Below are 18,569 nucleotides of genomic sequence, written 5' to 3'. Positions count from 1 at the left end.
TGCATAACTTTACTTATTTTCCCAACACCATGAATTCATTGTTGAAATTGGGCATTGATCCCCGTTTTCAATCTCTAATTTCAAAGTATTGCTTGTGTTGTAAACAAACAGTCCCCAAAAAGAGTTGCTTGTGGGAAGCCCTCCCCACCACTCCCAACTTAATACCTAACCTAACTGCAGTTTCAGCCTCTCCCAGGAGTGGAATTTTAAGCCAATCAATCTGGAATTTCCTAATGAGCATTAGTGAAGGAATTTGCATGATAAGACCTCCTGCTTCCTCCCCCTCTCCCAACTAAGGAAAGGTGACCTTGCCTGAAATAATCTTTATTTTCTTTTGCTGATAACTTCCTTGCCCCACCATCCTTCTTATAAAAACCTTCTATTTTGTACAGCTTCCAGGAGCATCTCTTTACTTGCTAGATGGGGTGCTTGCTACCTGATTTGTAGAGGCCACCTTGAGGCAACAAGGCTTTGGCACTGGAAACCTGAGCCAAGGCAAAAGGCCCACAGTGAGGGAGCCTGAGGCAAACAGGCTCATTAAGCGACCCACCTGGAAATAGCCATAGTCCCTTACAGACCAGTTACAACCACACACAGTTTATAAGATTACTAAAAAGCAGAAAAGTCCTTACATTCCATGACTGAGCACTCCACCCCATAACTCTGGCCCTTACCACTGCTTCCTGGCAGACGGTCTCTCTTTTGCTATCCTACCCGCTGCCCCCTTGCAAGTGTATTCAATAAACTTCTCTCTTGTTCTGCCTTGGGGGGATTCTTTCACCACCTGTACCGCCAGCCCCGACCTGATCAGGATGCTTCACATGATTTATGATAGTAACGATGTTGGGCCTGGAGCTAATGGCCAAGAAAGAATTCCTGAGATTTTTTTTTGGTGCCAAAAGGTGCCTTTATTTATTTTATTTATTTAAAAAATCTTTTAATTTATTTTTTGAGAGAGAGAGAGAGAGAGAGAGACAGCGTGTGAGCAGGTGAGGGGCAGAGAGGGAGACACAGAATCCAAAGTAGGCTCCAGGCTCTGAGCTGTCAGCACAGAGCCCGACGCAGGGTTCAAATTCATGAACCATGAGATCATGACCTGAATGGAAGTTGGATGATCTATGACTGAGCCACCTGGGTGCCCCTTTTATTATAGCTCGGGCTCAGGACTTGTGGGCAGGAAGAACTGCATTTCAGTTAGTGGGGGTTAGGGATAGCAGAGGTCTCTAAGGAATTTGTGCATGTGAGAAGCAAGGTCTCCAGGACCTTGAAGGGCTAGCTGCTAAGACAAGATTATTTACTACCGTCTAGTAAAACATCAGTCACGAGACCCTTCAGATGTATGTACATCAGTGGGCCGTATGTTTGACAGATGATTGCTAATGTATGTCTTGGGGGGGTGTTTTCGGCTCTCAGAGGGAAGTAACACCAACGAGAGCAAAGCTGTAGTGGTAAAACATTAAAGGAAGTCCTTGAGGGAGCTTCAGAAGCGTTAGAGTCTGTATGCCTCAGGGAATCTGCCTGGAGGCGACAATCCACAGCCCTGTCCAGTCTTTGGTCCTTTTTCTCCCACCAATAATAATAAATAATAAAGCCTATTAAATCTTCAAATTTAGTCAGTTGAACTTTTGTTTTTTTAACACTTGGTTAATGCAAAATAATCTTATCCCATTGGCAGAACATTCTTTTGTGTCCCCCAAACCTTTTCCAGGCTGCTCTCTTTCCTCCTGATCAGTTCGTGCTCATTAAACACCACTAAGGGGCAGATGTGGGGCCAGGTACCAGAGACACGGGAGTGAACGAGGCAGAATCCCGCAGAATGCTGCATGCAGTGCAGGCTGCAGATGATGCCACCTGCACTTACAAGTTCATGGCCGAATGTGTGCGGGGCACTGTGGCAATACATAGACGTTGATCTGACCCAGCTTTGAAAGGCACTCCCAGGAGGCTATCTGAGCCCTGTTGGGTAAAGCTGCAAGTTCTGGCTCTCCACTGGGCCTGCACTGCTTAGATCCCTGTCTGGGAGGGGCTCTGTGCCTCGCTGCTCCCGGACACCCCGCCCTGTGCTGCGCTGGGTGGGCGGGGCTGCCATTTTCTCTGTGGTTTGGCCAGACGTAGGAAAGTTACCCTCTAAGCTTCTGTTTTGCTAGATTGTCCATTTCCTGGTTCTTTGGCAAGAGAATGGTTTTTGTTGAGGCTCTTTCACCCTTTTCTCCCGGTGCCTGTTAATATATCCTGATTGCTGTCTTCTCCAGTCTGGGGTATTTCCAAGTTTGGGGTATATGAAGCCAAAAGAAAACCCAGAGAACTTACCATTTCATTTGTTGTTCCTTGACTCTCAAGGTCCCTTGTCAGTCTACTTTCTCTTCACCTTTCAGAACCTTCCTATTTTTGTTTTATGTGTCAGATCCAGGGGTTAGATGTCCTTTGGGGGAGGGATAGGGAAAAAATGGACTATCTTCCTGGAAGCAGAAATGCATGTTTCTAAGGACTAGGCATAGACATGGCTTACTTTGTTTCTGATGACATTACCCTGCAGAACCTCTGTCTCATGGTCCCTCTGGATGTGGGTGAAAGTGAGTTTCACCACTTCCAGGCTTGCCCATAAGACATCTACACAATACCCACCCCCACAATGCATGATAAAAACAGGACCAGTATTGAAGGTGTTGGCATTGTATGCTGGAAAGAGTCTAGATCCTTCCACTTGGAGAGTTCCCTGACTTTCTTTACTGTGCAAAGTAGGCAAGAAATAAGCCTGTATTGCATTGAGCTACTGAGATCTTAGGACTGTTACAGCAGCTAATATTTATGTAGACAAGTGCACCATGTCCCTTCTCTTTTCTTCACTTTCTCCCCTAATGAGGCTGGACCTCAAGATTCATCTATGCAATGTTTATCATGTTACTTCCCCACCTTGTCTTTCTGCCTTACAAATCCCAAACTGTTCACTCTCTATCACTGCAGCTGTACATTTCCCTGTCTTATTCTGGGGTGACTGAGTGCTACCGGGGGCAATTCAGTGATGGTGCCAGTTAGCACCACCCTCTCAGTCTCAATTAACTGGGCTCTCAGCAGCCCTTAGCAATCCTTAGACATGTCAGCTCCCTCTCCGTTTTCTCTAGCCACTATCCCAACATTTTCCTCTCATTCTCTACTTCCCATTTCAACTCCTTGCTTCTCCTTAGAGTGGAAAAAATCTTCAGAGAGGTATAAGCTTCCTCAGCCTTCTGTCCTCTCATTTAATGAGCTTCTCTAATGCTTCCTCTCTTTTCTTTCTTTTTTAAAATTTTATGTATTTATTTATTTATTTATTTATAAATTTACATCCAAGTTAGTTAGCATATAGTGCAACAATGATTTTAGGGGTAGATTCCTTAGTGCCCCTTCTCCATTTAGCCCATCCCCCCTTCTACAACACTTCCAGTAACCCTCTGTTTGTTCTCTATATTTAAGAGTCTCTTATGTTTTGTCCCCCTCCCTGTTTTTATATTATTTTTGCTTCCCTTCTCTTATGTTCATCTGTTTTGAAGTCCTCATATGAGTGAAGTCATATGATATTTGTCTTTCTCTGACTGACTAATTTCACTTAGCATAATACCCTCTGGTTCAATCCACATAATTGCAAATGGTAAGATTTCATTCTTTTTGATTGCCTAGTAATACTCCATAGTATATATACCATATCTTCTTTATCCATTCATCTGTCGATGGACATTTGGGCTCTTTCCATACTTTGGCTATTGTTGATAGTGCTGCTATAAACATTGGGGTGCACGTGCCTCTTCGAAGTAGCACACCTGTATCCCTTGGATAAATACCTAATAGTGCAATTGCTGGGTCATAGGATAGTTCTGTTTTTAATTTTTTGAGGAACTTCCATACTGTTTCCCAGAGTGACTACACCCAGTTTGCATTCCCACCAGCAGTGCAAAAGAGATCCTCTTTCCCTGCATCCTTGCCAACGCTATCATTGCCTGAGTGGTTATTGTTAGCCTTTCTGGCAGGTGTAAGGTGGTATCTCATTGTGGTTTTGGTTTGTATTTCCCTGATGATGAATGACATTGAGCATTTTTTCATGTGTCGGTTCGCCATCTGGATGTCTTCTTTGGAGAAGTATCTATTCAGGTCTTTTGCCTGTTTCTTCACTGGATTATTTGGGTTTTTTATTTGATTTTTTTTTTTTTTTGGCGTTGAGTTTGATAAGTTCTATATAGATTTTGGAAACTAACCATTTATCAGATATGTCATTTGCAAATATTTTCTCCCATTCTGTTGGTTGCCTTTTAGTTTTGCTGATTGTTTCCTTTGCTGTGCAGAAGATTTTTATTTTGATGAGGTCCCAATGGTTCATTTTTGCTTTTGTTTCCCTTGCCTCTGGAGACATGTTGAGTAAAAAGTTGCTGTGGCTGGGGTCAAAGAGGTTTTTTCCTGCTTTCCCCTCTAGGATTTTGATGGCTTCCTGTCTTATGTTGTGTCTTTCATCCATTTTGAGTTTATTTTTGTGGATGGTGTAAGAAAGTGGTCCAGGTTCATTTTTCTGCATGTTGCCGTCCAGTTTTCCCAGCACCATTTGCTGAAGAGACTGTCTTTATTCCATTGGATATTCTTTCCTGCTTTGTCAAAGATCAGTTGGCCACACATTTGTGGGTCCATTTCTGGGTTCTCTATCTGTTCCATTGGTCTGAGTGTCTGCTTTTGTGCCAGTACCATACTGTCTTGATGATTACAGCTTTGTAATACATCTTAAAGTCCAGGATTGTGATGCCTCCTGCTTTGGTTTTCTTTTTCAAGATTGCTTTGGCTATTTGGGGTCTTTTCTGGTTCCATATAAATTTTAGGATTGTTTATTCTAGTTCTGTGAAGAATGCTGGTATTATTTTGATAGGGATTGCTTCCTTTATTTTCCATAACCCAATTTCCCCTTCTTTCCTCTAGTCTGGAGAGACATTACCTTCTATCTCTCGAAGTATGTGAGTTTCCTAGAGCTGTTGTAATGAAGTACCTTGAACTGAGTGGCTTAAACAGTAGAAATCTATTGGCTCACAGTACTGGAGGACAAAAGTCCAAGATCCAGGTGTCATCAGAGTTGGCTCTTTCTGAGGGTTTCTGGTGGCTTGCTGGCAATCTTTGGCATTCCTGATCTCTGCTTTGTCTTCATGTGGTGTTCTCCCTGGATTCATCTTGGGGTTCAGATTTGCCCTCAGCTCTTTTCTCCAACACTTGCTTCTCCATCTGTGTCTGTAGCCTAATGAATTGTACCAGCCTCTGCCAAAGACAGAAAAAATATTATCAATTGCATTTGTGAAGTGCCCAGCCATCAAAAACTGGGGATTCTGCCACATCTCTGCCAGCTGTGCTCTCTATGCCACACCAGGGATAGTCATGATCTGCTTAGGAAGTTGCAAGGAATCCCAACAGTTTTCCTGCTTCCACTTTTTTTTTTAAAATTTTTTTTAACGTTTATTTATTTTTGAGACAGAGACAGAGCATGAACGGGGGAGGGTCAGAGAGAGGGAGACACAGAATCTGAAACAGGCTCCAGGCTCTGAGGTGTCAGCACAGAGCCCGACGCAGGGCTCGAACTCACAGACCACGAGATCATGACCTGAGCCGAAGTCGGACGCTCAACCGACTGAGCCACCCAGGCGCCCCCTGCTTCCACTTTTATGGATTTCTACTCCTTCCTCCATGCCCTCCTTTCCAGACGCAGCTCTTGCTTTTTTTGATGTACAGTTCTTTTGTGTGTGTGTTTGTTGTGATAAAATATACACATAATATCTATCATCTTTACCATTTTAAGTGTACAGTTCAGTGGCATTAAATATATTCACATGGGGCGCCTGGGCGGCTCAGTCGGTTGAGTGTCTGACTTCAGTTCAAGTCATGATCTCATGGTTCGTGGCTTTGAGCCCCACGTCGGGTGCTGTGCTGACAGCTCAGAGCCTGGAGCCTGCTTCAGATTCTGTATCTCCCTCTCTCTCTGCCCCTCCCCTGTTCTTTCTCTCTCAAAAATAAACATTAAAAAAAATATCCACATGGTTGTGTAGCCCTCACCACCGTCCACCTCCAGAATTCTTTCATCTTGTGAAACTGGAACTCTGTCTCTATTAAACTTATCTCCCTGTTCTCCTCCCCCCGTCCCAGCCCCTGGCACCCACCATTCTGCTTTCTGTCCCTATGATTGTGACTATTCTAAGTACCACATGTAAGTGGAATCATACAGTATTTGCCTTTTCGTGACTGGCTTATTTCATGCAGTGTAATGTCTTTGGGGTTCATCCATGTGTAACATAGTATAGCATTTCTTTCCTTTCCAAGGCTGGATAATTCCATTGTATATATATGCCACGTTTTGTTTGTCCATTCATCTGTCAATGGACACTTGGGTTCCTTCCACATTTTGTCTGTTGTGACTAATGCTACTGTGGACATGCTACTCTTTGAAACTCTGCTTTCAGTTCTTTTGGGTATATGCCCAGAACTGGAATCACTGAATCATATGCTAATTCAATTTTTGATTTTTTTGAGGAATCACCAAACTGTTTTCCAGAGTGATTGTATCATTTGACATCTCCACCAACAGTGCACCAGGGTTCCACTTTTTCCACATCCTCATCAATGCTTGTTTTCTGTTTTTTTTAGATAGTAGCCATCCTAATGGGTGTGAGGTGGTGTCTTTTGGCTTCGATTTGCATTTCCCTAATGATTGTGATGTTGAGCACCTTTTTATGTGCTACTGGTCAATTAAATATCTTTGGAGAAATGTCTATTCAAGTCCTCTGTTTTTCTGTTTTTGTTTTTGTTTTGAATTAGGTTGTTTGCTTTTTGTTGTTGAGTTGTAGGCGTTTTCTCTATATTCTAGATATTAATCCCTTTGAGACATATGATTTGCAAATATTTTGGGTTTTTTTTTTTTGTCTCTCTCTCTCTCTCTCTCTCTCTTTTGCTGCAGCTTTGCTGGAACACGGGGCCCTTCCTAAGTGTGCTAGTTGGGTAATCCTAGCTGAGCATGGGTGTGGGTGGGGGCTATGATGAAAATGCCACTGCCACAGCACCCCACCCTCCATTGATGCTCAGGGTGTCCCTGGAGTTGACAGAGCTGACAGTGAAAGTTGGTGACTCAAGGGTGAGGTACAGCAATGGGGCCAACAGCCCTGGGGCCTTGTTTAGAAGGCAGAATGTAGACTTGAGAAGGATGAAGACAGAACCACCTGCTGAAGCCTGAGAGAGAGGAAGAGCAGAGTGGAGGGAGGGAAGGGAGAAGAAGAGAGGAAGAAAGGAGGTAAGGCAGCCTGCTTGCTGGCTCTTCTGTCTTTGTGAGTAATGATAATTTTGCATTCTAAGGGAGGTTCCCTGTCACTCTCAATTGCTCTGAGCTGAGAGTTTTCCTGAACTCCAGGGAGTGGGTGAGGTAGCAGCACTTACTTTGGACAACTCTAAGATCTACCTTGAGTTGACTGGCAGGGGAGTGAGAAGCTTGTAGGAATGAGTGATTCAGTTCAGCCAGGGGTAAGGGGTAAGTCAAGAGTCCAGCTGAATGAAGTGGTCGTTCCTTCAACAAACTCAGTATGTGCTTTGCATCACTGAGGTAACACAAGGTGAGAGAAAGAGCACCTGATCAGAGTTGTAGGGTTCTGGGTTCTGGGTTGACTTTACATCTGATCACACAGGATGGCCTTGTTCAAATCCCTTAACTTTTGGGCTTTGGTTTCTTCAACCCTAACTTGAAAGGATTGGCCTACATCAGTCAGTAGGCTATGATGAATTACTAGGTTAAAACATCAGGGGCGCCTGGATGGCCCAGCAGGTTAAGCATCCAACTCTTGATTTTGGCTCAGGTCATGATTTCACAGTGCATAGAATTGAACCCCTCCTCCATACTCTCTTTCTCAAAATAAATAAACCTTTAAAAATTGGAATAGAATAGAAAACATATTAGTGCACAGTATTATTTTTTGATACTTTTGTTTCAGACATAAATATGGGTGGTAGTTCTGGGCTGAAATGTAACACTTCTTTCTTATTGTGGGTTTTAGGTGAAAACTTTTTTTAAATGTTTATTTATTTTGAGAGAAAGAGACAGTGCGCACGTGCAAATGGGAGAGGGCCAGAGAGAGGGAGAGAAAGAATCCAAAGCAGGCTCAACACTGTCAGTGCAGAGGGGACTGCAGTACAGACGAGACTCAATCTCATGAATCATGAGATCACAATCTGAGCCAGTATTGAGTCTGATGCTCAACTGACTGAGCCACCCAGGTGCCCTCAGGCGAAAACTTTTAAGAGTACCAGAGAGGTAGATGAAGTTCCTTTCCAGCAACCACATTTTTGTATTTCTAGGTGAGTTATCAAATACCCCAAGTACATAATATTTTTAAACAACTTTTCTCCTCATCTGTGCACACACACACACACACACACAGATTTTTCCAGGGATCTTCCTTATTTTTCATTTTGAGAAATTAAAAAGAGATGTGATCACAAGGGTAGGAGTGGAAGGCGGAACAAACAAAGAGAAGCAAGTACTTGGCACTGAGTTTCTGGAGGACTGTGGGGTCCAGTGCACCTTTCCTCCTGTAGATACGGCGGAGGAGCGATCCACTGAGGCCAGAAGATGTGTCTTTTCAGTGCCTTCCTGCTCCTCTGCCTTCCGGGTGAGTGCGCCTTGGGGCAGGGGCATGTCTACTCCGTGGAGCTGGAGATGACGGGGAGGAAGAGAATCTACAGAGACAGACCCATATAGGAGGTGTGGAAGGCTGGGAAAATCTTCCTGGAAGATTCAAAGTTTTGTTCTACTTACTTGATTCTCCCACCTATCCTCCCTTGAGAATGGAGAAGGGAAATATTATCCTCTGGATAATCACCCACTTGACTTTTCCTGACTTGGGGCATGACCCCTATTTGCCAGTGATTCTTCTATGAGTAGAATCATGTGTTGCCCTTGTCAGGGAGAGAAAGGGGTTGACTTAAGGCTAGTCAGCCCATGGCTTCAGCCTCTCCCAGCTCTTATTGACTTTCCTCTGTGTCTCTGCTCCCACTTAACTCCTGGGGTGGAGGGGAAGCATCCTGTACCCCTTGTCCCCCCACAACCTGGGGAACACCAGATTACCCACTGTGGGGTCCTCACTCAGAAGCAGAGTGTTCCAGCTTTAGTCCTGTAACTTGAGAGAAACTTCCTCTCTCTCCCTTCTGTCCTCTGTGTTCAGATTCCAAATCCCACTCTTTGTAATGCTGTGTTAACATGAGGATTATTGAAGCCTGGACATGACATGGGATAGTCAGAGATGAGTCCTGCCAAAGGCGGCTTCGAGGATTAAACCCATTAACCCATTAACACATGTAAAGAGCATGGAACAGTGCCCGCTCCTTCCTAAACTCTGAATCAATACTTTCTCTTATAATGAGAACAGTGCTGGATCCTTGCTCAATTTTCTCTCACTCCCCCTCTTAACAGAGGAGAGCCAGGTTGGGCCTATAACAGAGTGAAAAATCACCCAAGAGAAATGATTCAGACTAACATCACCTCCAGAGACTCAAGAAGGTCAAAATGGCTTGGTGGGGGCTGGGGGAGGGGAGAGGTGAGTGTGGAAGGAGGATTTGAGAGATGAGTATGTGTGTTATGTGGAGGGAAGTTGATTTGCCATAGAGGAAAGATATTTTCTCGTCTGCTAGAAAAGCAGGAGAAAATTCATCTTGCTCACAGATCTGAGGGGAACACAGCTGCCCATGTAGGCACGTGTTTGTGCAGCTAGGCATGTTTCCTGTAGAGGGGTGAGCATGGGAGGATGTGGGGGGCACCCAGGGATGGGGAATGGTGTCTCTGTTCATTGAAGGTCACTGCAAGTTGGTGAACAGGGGCCAGGAGCTACAGGATGCACTGGATAAGGTGTGGGGGTTTGTGTTTTTCAGGCTATTTCACTCTGAGCATTCCCAGGATCTTAAAAGGCACAACGGGAGGAACATTGGTGATGGAGTGCCGGTACAATGTGGGAGAGGAGGGTCACAGGAAGTTCTGGTGCCGAGGGCCCAACTGGACAGACTGTGTCCGAGTCATTGAAACGGAACAGATGGCAGGGCAAGAGGTGAGGCGTGGCCGAGTAACCCTTCGAGACAACCCCAGAGAGCACCTTTTCCACGTGATCACGGAGGACCTGGAGGAAGGAGATGCAGACACTTACTGGTGCGGGGTGGACAGGGCCACAAGTGTCCCCCAGGCCCCGGTGGCCGTGACTATTTTTCCAGGTAATCCCTTCCCACACCCTTTGCCTGCATAGGTTGAGGTCATGGGTGCCCAGTCTCTCTTGCTGAGGAGTGAAAGGAGGCTCCAGCCAAGGCCCATGACTGGCTACCCAGGGGGACAGGAATGCACCTGTGTGTAGGCACAGGCATCTGTAAAAGCCTGCGTCTGTGCCTACATGTAAGTGTGACTGGTGAAATAAGTCGGGTTGCATCTTGAGCCCTGGAGTCAGAAAGCTGTGTTCAAGTCTCAGCTGTGCCACTTGTGGGCTGTGTGACTTGGGCAAGTTACTTAACTGGTTTGTGCCTCAGTTTCCCCATTAGTAAAACTGGAGAACAATAGTGTTGCTATACAGTGATTGAGAGCATTAAATGAGTTGGTAGGGGTGAAGCGCTGATCACAGTGGCTGGTAGTTAGTTAGGACTTACAAGATGGTAGCCATTGGTACTATTATCCAGGCCAAACCAAAGCTGCAACACTCACATCTCCAGGTTCTGGCAGGGAAAAGTGGCTTTATTTATGGGCTTTAGGGGGTCCCCTTGTTTCTCTCCCTCAGTTATCGAAACATTATTATCTGCCTATTATGGACCTAGTCTGGCGATGTCAGGGGGAGACGGGGAAAGCAGACAGATTCAGTCTTCACAGCCCGGTGGGCTTGCAGGGAGTTGTAGATGTTGACCTTGGAGTGGAGATGAGGAAGGACAGGGACAGAGAACAGGGGAGCTTGGGAACAGTGGTGGGGCAGGGGAAGCCCATCCTTTATGGACATGCAGCCACTCACTATACAGATGGTGACAGGTGCAATGTAAGTGTGTGGGGGGGCTAGTGAGATAGGGATTAAATGGTGTTTGAGTGGGGAGGGGCTACCTTGGGTACAAGGCCCCCAGGAGGGCTCCCTCCCAAGGAGGTAGCACATGAGCTGGGTCATGGCCCCCCTGCCCTATGGCTCTGCTGGGGACCCCAGCCCTGGTGTCCTGCTTCTTCTTAGCCCAGCATGAACACAACTATGCAGTTACAGCTCCCTCACTCAGGTCCCCACTCAGAAGGGGGCACATGAAAATCTACACCAGGATTTTTTCCATGCTTTTATTTTATGCCATATACCTGATCTGTGTGTGGGGGTGAGGGAAAGAGGGAGGGTCTGGGTCCTGCCCTCTGGAGTTTTCAGAGTCCCCACAGTGATGAGAATGTGCTGGAGCTTCACTGGAAGGCCTCTTGTGGGGTTTCCTGGAGGGCTGGCTGAGGCCCCTGAAAGACCCCTCCTTCCAGCATCCTCTGCCTGTGCCTGGGATGTCTTGGTGTGAGATGGGGCTGGGGACCCCCCCCCCCCCGAGAAGTAATATGGGATTCTCCTGCCTGGTCTTGGCACCTCCCCCAGGACACTTCTCCTCTCTGTGTAACCACAGCGTCCCTTGAAGATGGGGAGATGTGCAGTGTTATGATGACTGAAGACTTTGAGCCATTGGGAAGTTGGGGCAGAGAGTGACTTGTGACCTGCTCTGTAGGCTCAGCGACAGTATCAATGATGACCACTGAGACATTGGCCAGCATGGGAGCCCCAGCTCTGACCAGTCACATGGCCAGCCCTGGCCTTCCTGCTTGGTAAGAAAAGCCATGTCCCTGCAAGAGGGTCCCACTATCCTGGCTTTATAGTTTCCTGGTGGGGATGCAAGCTTGGGGTTCCCCTGGCTTTGGTGTGACACCTTAGTACTTGCTGCAGGTCCCAAGGAGAGCCAGGGCCCCTGTACCTGGCCTCTGCTTTGGTTCTCTGCTCTGTCTCCTTCCCCGTCTCTAGGTGTGAGGGTGTTAGTAGCCAGTGTTTGGGTTCCCATTCCAGCTCTACTTTTTATTAACAGGGTGATGACACTGGGCAAGTCACTTAACCTCTGCATGTCTCAGTTGCCCCATCTGTAAAATGAGGATGATTTGGGGCACCTGGGTGGCTTAGTTGGTTAAGTGTCTGACTTTTGACTTCGGCTCAGGTCATGATCTCACAGTTCATGAGATCGAGCCCCTTGTCAGGCTCAGTGTGGAACTTGCTTGGGATTCTCTCTCTCCTTCTCTCTCCGCCCCTTCCCTGCTCTCTCTCTCTCTCTCTCTCTCTCTTAAAATAACCAAATAAACATGAAAAAAAATAAAATGAGGGTGGTTCTAGTGACTATGGTTGTTCTCGTTATTTGTGGTTGTTTTATGCCAAAAACTAGTAAAAAAATATAATCATTTATGATGTTCACGGATTCTGTGAGTCAAGCATTTGGACAGGATACAGCATGGAAATTTGTCTCTGCCCCAGGATGTCTGGAACCTCAGCTGGAATCCCATATGTGGCCTCTGCATGTGGTCTGGGCTTCCTTACAATATGGTGGCTGGGTCCATGAGCAAGTGTTCCAAGACAGCCAGGTGGGCCCTGTCTCCTTCTCCTGACCTATTCTCAGAAATCATGCATAGCTTCTATGTTCTGTAGTCAAAGCAATCACCAGTCCATCCAGCTTCAAAGGGATGAGAAATAGATTCCACCTCTTGATAGAGAAGAGTCAGGCTTCTGGAAGAGCATGTGGGACTAGAAATATTGCTGTGACCATTTTTGGAAAATACAACCTGCCACAGACATGATAACAGAACAGCCTTACAGAGTCCCTGTGAAGAATACATTAAGGGAATAGGGTGAAGCATGGAGCCAGGGCTCCCCACATAGTGAGCCATTCTCCCTTTTCTCTCTTCTGTCTCTCTGTCCTGGGGAACAACTTATCAGAACCAGCATGGCAGGGGGGGCGCTGATGATGGTCTATGACTTGTGTGCTGGGTTCAGAGTCCAAAGGTGGGGTGCAGAGTGGCCTCTCACTAAGGCACTGTAGTCACTTTCTTCTGACCCTATTTCCTCCACCAGGCCCTTCCTGTTCTTTGCCAGCTTCCTATTCCTGGTCTTGCTGAAAGTCAGCCTCTTCCTGAGCTTCAATTATGCTGCCATTTGGTTGGCCTGGCTTCAGCGTCACCTCTGAGGACGATGGTCTGCCCAGCCCAGTGTAACTGCAGCTCACTCCCCAGTGACTCCCTGTCTGGTGACACAGTTCCTGGCCTCTCTGCTCCAAACTCAGCCTGGACCCATCCCTGGGATGTGAAACCAGAAATGAATCAGCCCCAGCAGAGACTTTTGTGCCTGGGCATTGAGTCATCTTTGCCGGATCCTTTCCCGGGCTGGTCTGACAGCAGACACCAGGACTCCATGTGAGGACATGGGCTGTGGACTGAGATGGATGTGTGTTCAAACTTCAGTGCTTACAACATGACCCAGTAGAGGTTTTTGATGGCTCTCATCATCTGTTTCTTGGATTTGTACATAATTGAGATAATACATGGAGGACATTGGCCGTGTAGGAGCTTCCACATGGAGCTGCCATGGCAATTGCTGGTTTGGGTCCAGGGCACAGGGAGGAGGGTAAGCAGTTAAGGGACCTGGGAGGAGCAAACCAGGCCTCCTGCGACTTCTGCTTGACTCTGGGCACAATGTGGGCAGGTGGTTAGCCCCCAGAGGTCTCACCCACATCTGTCTGTGCCAAATATGCATTCAGCAAATGGGAGAAGGGGATGAAGAATGTGGGTCTTGCTTTAAATGGCAGCTGAAAGCACCATCCCTATGTGCAGCAGGTTCTAGGAAGAGGATTTTCTTGTGACAAGCTGCAAACAGAGCTGCTTTGGGGCAGTGAGTGTCCAGGCACGAGGGGGCCTGACCTGGCTCTAGCCTGAACCCCTCCCCGCTCCTTCTCTCTCTTTGTCCCTCTGTCCTCCATCCTCAATGGCCTCTGTCCTGAGGAGGAGTTCCTTTCTCTTTCCTTAAGGTTCAGCCCTTATGCCCAGGGTACAGAAATCACATCTTATCTGCTATTCTTTTTGATACTCCTCTCCCCTGGATTTGTGTGATCTACAGAAGAATCCCACATGCCTTCTATGCCTTCATGCAAGGTGTTGCTAAAAATACTGAACAGGTGGGGCCTGGGTGGCTCAGTCGGTTGAGCGTCCGACTTCGGCTCAGGTCATGATCTCGCGGTCCGTGAGTTCAAGCCCCGCGTCGGGCTCTGTGCTGACAGCTCAGAGCCTGGAGCCTGTTTCAGATTCTGTGTCTCCCTCTCTCTCTGACCCTCCCCCGTTCATGCTCTGTCTCTCTCTGTCTCAAAAATAAAATAAACGTTAAAAAAAATTAAAAAAAAATACTGAACCGGTGACCTCCCAGGTGGAACCTTTGGTCATCTGACTGCAGGTGTCTTGACTTCTTTCCTGCAGGATGAGGAATGTGGCAGGCACCCTGACACTGTCCTTCTAGACAGGTGTGACAACAGGCTATCAGTTGGTTACTGCCTCACTTCTAGTTGAATAAATATATCCTCACACTTTTTCATGAGTTAATTAGCAAGACAATAGGCCCTTTAACTCCTAGCACCCTAAGTAAGCGGCTTTCTCTGTACCGAAGGTCTTACAAAGAGGCCTAGTCAGAGCTAAGGGGAAATGAGTGTGGGATGAACCCACTTGCTTCTAATGAATAGGATATGGCAAATTAACAGGATGCCACTCTGCTATTTGGTTACAAAAAGACTCGGGGGTGCCTGGATGGCTCAGTCAGCTAGGCATCTGACTCTTGATTTCTGCTCAGGTCATGATCTCGCTGTTGTGAGGTTGAACCCTGCATCAGGCTCTGTGCTGGGTGTGGAGCCTGCTTGTGATTCTCTCTCTCCCTCTCCCTCTGCACCTCCCCTACTCAGTCTCATGCACACACTCTCTCTCTCAAAAAAAAAAGTCTCTGGTTTCTGTCTCACTGGCTTTCACTTACTTGCTATGATGGAAGCCAGATGCCATGTTGCGAGCATATTGGGAGAACCATATGGCAAGGAACTGAGGGGGCTTCTCACCAATATCCATAAAAGCCTTGAGTTCCATGGTCTGTGAGCAACTGAATCCTGCCAGCAACTACATGAATGAACTTAGCAACTGACCCATCCTCAGTTGAGCCTTCAGATGAGAATGTGGTCCCATTCAACACTGCAGCCTTCTGCAAACCCTGTAAACAATGTCATGCACAATTTCTGTGGAATAGTATGTATTATTGTTTTAAGCTAAGTTTTGGGGTAATTTGTTATGCAGCAGTAGGTAACTTTGATCCCATGTGTTGCCTAAGAGTAGGACCAGGAATGAAGGTTTATCTTTCTGCCTTCTCAGGCTCTAGCACAGTGTTGACACACAGAACATGCACAGAAACGTTGGTTGCAGTGATGGGAAGTCACTGGTGAATCCAGGATTACCCCATCAGGGCAGGAGGCAGAGACAGGTCAATGCACATGCTCCATTTGAGGAGTGTGCAAAGAAAGGTTTAATGCAGTGTGTCTCTTTCATTCAGCTCTTACTTATCTCCAGGAATGCCCAGGGCCATGTCAGTGACTCTTGGCCAGGTTAGAGTTAGGGTTAGGGTTAGGTTTAGGTTTAATGACTTAACTCCTGGAATGCTCACATTGTCACCAATGAGTGAAATTATTCTGTAAACCCGAGACAGTGGGTCAGGATGGAGCGGGTGGTCAACATTGTTCCATGTCATCATGAAGATGCTGGTACCTGGATTGTAGGTACTTTATCAACTCTCTTTAAGAACTCTTGCCTCCAAACTGAAGTGGGCTTCCCTGGGTGGAGACATCTCCCACATACCTTTAGTTGGCGGCCAGAGAGAAGTGCCCATTCCCATGGCCCTTGCAGAGAAGCCTCCAACCCCACCTCTAGTGTTTGCTCATGGATAAGATTCCTGATACTCCTTTACTGTATCTTTTGCTTTAAGAAGCCTTTGCCATGACCATAACTTGTTAAGTTGTTTGAGTCCTTCCAGTGAATCACCAAACTAGTGGGAGATCATGGGACCCCTTGTGCAGAATGAAAAGGTGTTTAGGGGGCAAAAGAGGAGCTTGTTATTATGAAAGGAAGGGAACGGGCTCTCTTCATCCCTCCCTTAATTCCATTATTTGGCAGAACAGTGGCACCCCCAAAGATGTCCCCATTGTAACCCCCAAAAGAACTTGCGAATATTTTACTTTTTATGGCAAAAAAATACTTTACAGATGTGATTAAGTTAAAGATCCTGAGATGGAGAGATTATCCTGGATTATCCACTGGACCCAATATTATTGTAAGGGTTCCTATGAAACAGAAGCTGGAGGGTCAGAGTCACAGAAAGAGATATGATAATGGGAGCCAAGGGTGGAGTGATGTGGGGCCATGAGCCACATGCAGGTGGAAGAAGTCAAGGAAGTGGATTCTGCCCTGGAGCTTCCAGAAGGAATGAAGCTCTGCTGACACTGTGACTTTGATCCTGCAAAACTAATTTCAGACTTCCAACCTCTAGAACTTTAAGACTGGTATACAATCCCCCCTCCTCTTTGTGACACCAAAAAGGGAATCTAGGTTAAGATTTGAACTGTGGAGGGATGTAAACCTTGGTTATAGCTGGACCAGAAACCATCCCCCAAGAGGACCTGTGTGTGACCACAGTGGACAGGCATTTCCCACAGGGCAGGGCTGGAGTTGTGGAAAAGCTATAGGATTGAAAGCAGAGGACAGCCTGGGATGGAGGGGTAACTGGCCTCCCAGGGATGGGTGCGTTCTGCCGTGTCTGGGTGGGGCCTCAGCAGGTGAGGGAACATGGTGCCATCAAACTCCCCTTGTGGCTGTGGTTTTGGGCCACTCTCTATTTCAGCAGGTCCTTCCCCTTTCCTGATAACTTTGCAGCTTAAAATGAAGAAGTAGCAGAGGAAGGAAGCAGATAACAAAATATGGACAGGAAGTGACAGTGTCCAGGGCTGGAACTCTTAGGCCAGATGTCAGGCGAGAAGGATCTGGATGTTCTGGGGCCAGGGAGACAGAACCACCGGTCTATTTGTAGCTCGGCCCCCTCTCTGCCTTCAGGTGACTGGGGCTGGGACTTGTCACTTACTGAATCTTCCCTGGGAGGAGGAGGTGGAGAAAACGATGAAGGAAGTTCAGGCACACACAGGTCCCATGAGATCACCACCGCCTAAGTAGATGGGCGGGAGGATATGGAGACCATGGCTATCACTGCACGGCACAGGCTGGGGTGGGGCATTTTGTCAGCCCACAGGTGTGTGTGTGTGCACTTGTGATAGCAGTTGCTAACATGACACCAGGGTCTGTGCCTAGCACTTGACATCATTGATCTCATTTATTCCTAACAACAGTCCTTAGGAGGTGGATACCACCATCGTTATGAAGAAACTGGGGGCTACAGAGGTGCCAGGGAGGGAGAGGTGTACTCTCCTCAGCAGTGGGAGGCCAGTGGTTAAGGGGGACAACAGCCAAGCTTCCCATGAGAAACAAAGTAAGGACAAGCCAGAGGCCTGGTGTTTGGGTGTGCAGGGCCTCACAGGAGTAGACCCCAATTCTCAAGAGGCCCAATGGAGTGGCACAACCTATCTTGGGGCCAGGGAGGGTGACTGGGGCAGCAGTAATGTGAGTGGTCAGGTGAATGAGCCACTGTAAGGCAGAATTAGCAACGACTTGGGTGTGCAGCCACCAGGCATCCAGGATCCACTGGGACGTGTGCAGGCAGCAAGTGACTGTTGATCACGCACCAGAAGGTCCCGTAGGCAGCCCCAGTTGTTGCCCTTGAGGATCCAAACAAAGGATCCTGAATTGGTCTTGAGCTGCACTGGAGAGTCTAGACAGAGGGATTTCAGTAAGATTTGAGGAATTACTAATTTTTTTTTTTTTTTTTTTTTTTACCGGACTGAACAAATCCATGCCAAACTGCTGGCCAGAATCTTCTGCATGTTGCTGTCTAGTTCTCCCTGCACCATTTGTTAAAAAGACTGTCTTTTTTCCATGGGATATTCTTTCCTGCTTGGTCAAAGATTAGTTGGCCATACATTCGTGGGTCCAATTCTGGAGTCTCTATTCTATTCCATTGGTCTATGTGTCTGTTTTTGTGCCAATACCATGCTGTCTTGATGATTACAGCTTTGTAGTAGAGGCTAAAGTCTGGGATTTGCTGGCCAGAATCAAAGGGGGAAGTCCCATCACCCAGTTTGTGAAAACTTTGCTCTGCTTAGTGAAACAGTTTCTGGTGGTAGACCCTGGCTGCAAGGATGAGACTCAATAGCCCAGTGCAGTCATTTTGCACAGCAACCTGTCAGGTTAAGTGTATGTTTACCCCAGAACCTGGAACCCGGAAATCCTGCTTTGGTGAAAATTTGACAGCAAGGAAGCCAACGAATCAGACTTCAAAAGTTTCCTCATTTTCTTTCAAAACCACCAGCAACGTCTGCATTGTCCACACTCTGGTGTCTGG

The 18,569-nt window shown here is 46.9% G+C and overlaps 1 long non-coding RNA gene across 1 annotated transcript in view; it reads right to left on the bottom strand.

Moving 5' to 3' along the window:
- Positions 1-4,861: 4,861 nt before the first annotated feature.
- LOC115501519 overlaps positions 4,862-18,569 on the bottom strand; it is a 21,794-nt gene continuing 8,086 nt past the window's right edge. The window contains exon 3 of the long non-coding RNA XR_003964822.1: positions 4,862-5,265. This is a non-coding gene — a long non-coding RNA (uncharacterized LOC115501519). The remainder of the gene's footprint in view (positions 5,266-18,569) is intronic.

Source organism: Lynx canadensis, chromosome E1 (genome assembly GCF_007474595.2).
Source record: "Lynx canadensis isolate LIC74 chromosome E1, mLynCan4.pri.v2, whole genome shotgun sequence".
NCBI lineage: Eukaryota > Metazoa > Chordata > Mammalia > Carnivora > Felidae > Lynx > Lynx canadensis.
Note: the sequence above shows the minus strand (reverse complement) of the source record. Positions and strands in the feature narration are given on the sequence as shown.